Raw genomic sequence first — 6626 nt, 5'->3', positions numbered from 1 at the left:
TACTTGCAATGTTTGCATGCTTTTGTTATTAACACATTGTCACAAAAGTTTACACTTTACACAAACTATGACCCATTGAACAATGGAATCTCTTTTAAAAATGCCTTTTTGTCAAATCTGTTTCACTTGTGGTTTCCGTCTGACAAACACTAAAGTATGAAACTCAGGGCTCCATTTTGCACCACTGATCTTTTTTCACTAAAAATGTTAAATGAGAGAATGTTTTGTAACTCCAAAACATAAAACTAATTGAGAGAAAAATGCAGAGCCACGAATAAACATGTCTATTTCATTCTTCACTTTTATTGGGATGTGCTCATATGACGTGGTGGCAGGATGTCATTCGTGTACTTCTACATAATCCGTAATGAATTATGTGAACAACAAAAAAATTGCTTAATCAAGCAATATATTTACAATATACTCAAATATTACTGAAATATTAAATACACAACAGTTTTGTCTCCTGAGAGTGATTAATGTGTTTTTGATAGTATTGTTTTACTCTCAGGCAGGGAATTTCTGACTGTGAAGTTCAGTGGATGCAAGTAGCTTAATCAACTGATCAACCCCAATGTGTGAAACCATAAAGTAAGAGTGAATGGTCGAACAGCAGCAACAAGCACAACATGACCCTCAAACCTTCCAGCACAGCCACCAGTTTTTTTTCTATTTTGGATTCATATTCTTTGGCATTCAATAGGTGATTATTGTTAAGAGATATCAGGTTCTAGGGGGACATGACAGTGTTAATATTTTTGCTGGCAGCAGAAAGGAGGTCATAGTTGAGAGCTTAACATCCAAGATACACATTGTATCAAAGGGACAGGAAGGTAGGCAGAGGGGGTGGGGTGGCTCTGTTGGTAAAAAATGAAATCAAGTCCTTAGGAAGAGGAGACATATTGTAGGATTGGAAGATATAGAATCCTTTTTTTTAAGATTTTGAGGACACTCAGTCCTCGTTTATTGTCATTTAGAAATACATGCATTAAAAAATGATACAACATTCCTCCAGAATGATATCACAAGAAAACACAGGACAAACCAAGACTAAAACTGACAAAACCACATAATTATAACATATAGTTGCAACAGTGCAAAGCAATACCATAATTTGATAAAGAGCAGACCATGGGCACGGTAAAAATGTCTCAAAGTCCCGATAGCCTCATCATCTCACACAGGCGGCAGAAGGGAGAAACTCTCCCCGCCATGAACCTCCAAGCACCGACAACTTGCTGATGCAGCACCATTGGAAGCACCCGACCGCAGCGGACTCTGAGTCCGTCCAAAAACTTCGAGCCTCCGACCAGCCCCTCTGACACAGCCTCTCCGACCACCATCCTCTGCCAAGTGCTTCGACCTCGCCCTGGCCGCCAAGCAACAAGCAAAGCCGAGGACTTGGGGCCTTCTTCTCCAGAGATTCTGGACCACACAGTAGCAGCAGCAGCGAAGCAGGCATTTCAGAAGTTTCACCAGATGTTCCTCCGTGCTCTTGCATCCGTCTCCATCAAATCAGGATTGTGCACGGCACCATACTTGACAAATAACAGACACCACCAGAGTGGCCACTGCGAGCTGCGTCGCGCTGCCATCTTCTCCTCCCGCTGATTCCTTGCGGATAGCGTTAAGAAACTGTAAGGGTAAAAAGACCTTGATGAGAGTTATATACTGTACAAGCCTACAAACAGTAGCCAAGATGCAGAATATGAGCTATGGGGGAGATAGAAAAGGCATGTAAAGAGAGCAATCTTACGATAGTCATGGGGGAATATCAAAACACAAGTCGATTGCGAAAATGAAGTTGGTGCTAAGTCCCAAGAGAGGAAATTTGTGGAATGCCAATGAGTTGGCTTTTTAGAGCAACTTGTGGTTGAGCCCACTAGGGCAAAGACAATTCTGGATTAGGCATTGTGTAATGAACCAGAGTTGATTAAAGAGATAAGGTAAAGGAACCCTTGAGAGACAGTGATCATGATATGATAGAATTCACCCTGCAGTTTGAGAGCGAGAAGATAAAGTTAGATGTATCAGTATTACAGTGGAGTAAAGAGAATTACAGAGGCGTGAGAGAGAAACTGGCCAAAGTTGATTGGGAGGGGACATCTGATCAGGAACAATGGTAGGACTGCGGTACCTGGAGTTTAGTTTTAAAGTTCCAGAATCTGCACCCTCAACAAGTTCCTACTGTTGCCCAGGGGCTGACAAAATCTTTTCACCAATGCTTAGTTAGAAGCTATGACTAGCCACTTAAACTCACTTCCTGTTCAGGTTCTTGATGGCAATGTTCATCTGACCTTAAGCCTTAAAGATTTTTCAGGGTATTTCACTAATAGAACTTCCTTTAATGTGCAAGTGGCGTGATGAGTCATTGCATAGTTTTTAGGAGGTGCAAGAAGATGCTAGTTTTAAGTCATTATTAAAATGTAATGCTCGGCTACCTATTAACGTTCGTAAAAATGCGAGATCTGTGACTGGCTTCATAGAGGAGTACATTGAGGACATCACTGTTATTAAACGCATCTATGTGAGGGCAAATCAGAAGCCATGGCTGACAGCAGTGCTATGGGCATGACTGAGAGATCAAGATGCTGCCTTCAGATGGGCAAATAAAACAGCCCTCAGGCCAGCAGGAGCTGCACTTCCCCTTGTCATCAGGAAGGCAAAATGGGATTACTCACAGAGAATATATAGCCACTTCTGTGACACCAGGGACATGAGGTGCATATGCGGCAGGGCATTCAGACCATAACAGACTACGGGTCAATGAGAGTTACGCTTCTCTTCCTGATGGGCTGAATGGCCTTTATGCTTGGAATGATATGCCAGCAAGGAACGCCCCCCCCCTCGCCCTGAGGAGCGGGCACTCTGTCTGGCCACAGCTGACGTCAGGAAGACACAAGCCAGGGTCAACCCACGTAAAGCTGTGGGGCCTGATAACATATCTGGTCGGGTGCTGAGAGACTGCACAGCCCAGTTAACTGAGGTTCTAAAGGACCACTTCAGCATCTCTCTGAAACAGTCCACTGTCCCCTCAGGCTTCAAGGGGGCCACCATCATGCCGGTGCCCAAGAGGGTGACAGTAACCTGATTTATCAACTACCATCCAGTGGCACTGATCTCAGCAATAATGAAATGCTTCGGGTGGCTGGTTATGGATCACATTAAATCCCATTTTTCTGCAACATTGGATCCTTTCCAGCTCGCTTATCGCTGAAAATAGTCCACTGGTAACACCAGGGCCTCAGCACTCCACTCCGTCCTGTCCATTCCAGTAAATGGTGCCTCATTTGCCAGGGTGTTGATGTCAACTTCAGCTGGGTGTTTAATATGATCATCCCTCAGAAGCTGGTGGGTAAACTGTCCTGGTTGGGTCTCAACACCTCTCTCTAACCAGCTCCTGACAGAAAGACCACAGTTGGTCTCTGTTGGCAGAAACATCTCTAGCTCCACCACGCTGAGCACTGGCCCTCCCCAGGGCTGCATGATCAGCCCGCTGCTGACGCATGGCAGCACTGCTAGATGCGGTTCAAACTGAATCATCATGTTCCCTGATGACACAATAGTGATTGGTCTCATCTACAACGACACTGAGACGGCATACAGACAGAAAATAGACTGGCTGGTGGAACGGTGCAGGCACAGCAACTCGAGGCTGTAAGTGGACAAGACCAAAGAGATGATTGCGCACTCTAGGAATGTGCAGGCTGACCACTCCTCAGTAGTTGTACACGGGTCCTCCAAGGACAGCGTTGGGAGCACCAAGTTTCTGGGAGTGCACATGATGGACGATCTCACCTGGTGTCACCTCTTTGATCAAGAAAGCACTGCAGTGTCTCCACTTCCTGAGGAGATCGATGTGAGTGAGACTCTCTCCCCATTCTAACCAATATTTAGAAAAGCACCATTCAGAGTGTCCTGACGAGCTGCATCACCATCTGGTATGGGAATTGCGGGGCATCTGACCTCAAGTCCCTACAAAGGATTATGAAGACTGCTGAGCCTTCATCCCTCCCCTCTGTTCACCAATCTCTTTGACCCCCTACCACCAGGCAGGAGGAACTGTTGCATTAGAGCAAGAACTGTTAGGATGGGAAACAGCCTCTTTCCCCAGCCTGCAAACCTGCTGAATTTCCTACAACCACCAGGTCTAATCATGCATGAAGCACCAGTAGTGGTATACTGTTTATTTTTTAACTTGTGTTGTAAATGCACCTTATTATTTGTTAATTTACGAGTGGTAATATTACATTATGAGTTATATGTACTGTGTTATGCATCTTGGTCTGGAGGAACGTTGTTTCATTTGGACGTTTCAATGGTAATAAACTGAACTTATTTTAACATGGTTGTTGGGCTTGTACCTGAATGGAGAGGATAGAAGACCGTGGTAGAAAGGGAAGGAGGAGTACCAGGGGGAGGTGATGGGCAGGGAAGGGGCAGCACAGTAGTGTAGTAGTTAGCACAATGCCTTACAATGCAGGCCACCCGTGTTCAATGCCCAGCGCTACCTGTAAGGAGTTTGTACATTCTCCCCATGACTGCGTGGGTTTCCTCCGGGTGCTCCAGTTTCCTCCCACAATCCAAAGACGTAGGTTAGTTGGTTATTGTAAATTGTCCCGTGATTAGGCTAGGATTAAATTGGCAGATTGCTGGGTGGCGAGGCTCAAAAGGCTAGCTGTACCTCAATCAATAAACAATAAATATTGATGTGCAATTAACAGTGAAGCACAGGAACAGACCCTTTAGTCCATGATGTTGTGTCAGACTAATTAAGCTAATCACACCTAATCCTTGTGCCTGCACACGACGCATATCCCTCCATTCCATGTATAGTCATGAATCTATTTAAGAGCCTCTTCAATCAATAGAAATTATGTCCCAATTATTCTGTACATTGGCTCACATTAGGTATATTATGCACCACAAGTGTGGTTAGATGTTGTTGTAAAACTGTGCACTAATACATACAAACTTTGAGTGCAACCTGTCTGTCTTTTGATAATAAGTTACAAATATGAAACTACAACCGTCCGAATTTATACCTCATCCTTAACTTGGGAAATATTTTTAAAATGTTGCCATTTGGCAATAAGACATAAGTTCATATTGAGCAATATCCTGACATTTAATGAACAATAACACCCTGTAATCACTAAATATTTTGAAACAAAGGCAAATTTAAGGGGAGAATTTTATGCACAGTATGTTTTCCAGTTTATATAGAAAGGATCTGGGGAAGTAGCTGTCTTACATTGTTAAACGATTTGATATTTTGTTGCTCACAAGGAAATGTTCACAGAGACTTCCTCCATTTGCAGGGGTGCTGCTGACAATGACCTCATTGATGCTGAACTGCATGATACCAGTGTGCTAGCATCCCCGTGCACCCCCAGAATAAACAGTCAGATCTGCAATTCAAGCACAGTCTCAGAGCTTTCCAGCAGCAATAATACCTAAAGGAACAATTTCAACACACACAGAAGAAATTCTGGTGAGATAATTTTTCTTCCTCTAAAACCAGGAAATGTTTAGCACCAAGCAGGTCTACTTGAGACTTGCCTGCGTAGTGGACTCATTACTTAAGTAACAACTTGAGACCAAAACTATTCATAGAATATTTTCTAATTACCAAATCACTTCCAAGAAAGCACCCTCTACTTGAATATATGAAAACTATGAGCCATCATTTTGGGAAGGGATTAGAACATGCTCTAGTACTACCCTCTGGAAATATGGTAAAGTCAACTGCCTTGGAATTTGATATGCCACAGCTGTTCAAGAAAGGTTCAAAGCTTCAGTGAATATCGTTTTTAAATCTTATTATTGATGCATATCAACAATGATCAACAAACAAGAGAAAATCTGCAGATGCTGGAAATCCAAGCAACACACACAAAATGCTGGAGGAACTCAGCAGGCCAGGCAGCAACTATGGAAAAGAGTAAACAGTTGATGTTTCGGGCTGAGACCCTTCATCAGGACTGGAAAGAAAGAGGAGAAGTCAGAGTAAGAAGGTGGGGGGAGGGGAGGAAGAAGCACAAGGTGGAAGGTGATGAGTGAAACTGGGAGAGGAGGAGGGGTGAAGTAGAGAGCCAGGAAGTGGACTAGTGAAAGGCATAAAGGACTAGCTCAGGGGGAAATCTGAAAGGAGAGGGCAGAAGACCACAGAAGAAAGGGAGGAGGAGCACTAGAGGCAGATGATGGGCAGGTAAGGAGATAAGGTGAGAGGGAAACAGGAATGGAGAATGTTGAAGGGAGGCAGCTACTGGAAGTTCAAGATATTGGTGTACATTCCAGCAGCATCAAGCCATCAACAAGGATCAACTTCATTCACCATACACGTTCATATGCATTAGAGATTTGCTGTGGCAGTGTTTGCACAACATGCAATAAAAGCAACAGCAATTATAAAGGATTCTAAAAAATAGAGGTTAGAGTACAGATTTGGAATAAAATGTACATAAATAAATTCCAACATGTATTTACAATGTGAGCAGCTTAATAAAAATGGTTTGAAGTGTTTACAATGCAGTGACTGGGGTAGTAGAGGGGGATGGGGTGGGTCTCACTAGAGTGGTTGATCAGATTATAATTTCCTGAGGGAAGAGACCTTTGAGATGGAG

The 6626-nt window shown here is 43.5% G+C and overlaps 1 long non-coding RNA gene across 1 annotated transcript in view; it reads right to left on the bottom strand.

The window, feature by feature from the left end:
- Positions 1-565: 565 nt before the first annotated feature.
- Positions 566-6626, bottom strand: part of LOC140199381 (uncharacterized) — a 32570-nt gene continuing 26509 nt past the window's right edge. Inside the window, exon 3 of the long non-coding RNA XR_011886407.1 lies at positions 566-1635. This is a non-coding gene — a long non-coding RNA (uncharacterized lncRNA). The remainder of the gene's footprint in view (positions 1636-6626) is intronic.

This window comes from Mobula birostris, chromosome 6 (genome assembly GCF_030028105.1).
Source record: "Mobula birostris isolate sMobBir1 chromosome 6, sMobBir1.hap1, whole genome shotgun sequence".
NCBI lineage: Eukaryota > Metazoa > Chordata > Chondrichthyes > Myliobatiformes > Myliobatidae > Mobula > Mobula birostris.
This window is presented reverse-complemented; position numbering and strand designations above follow the sequence as displayed.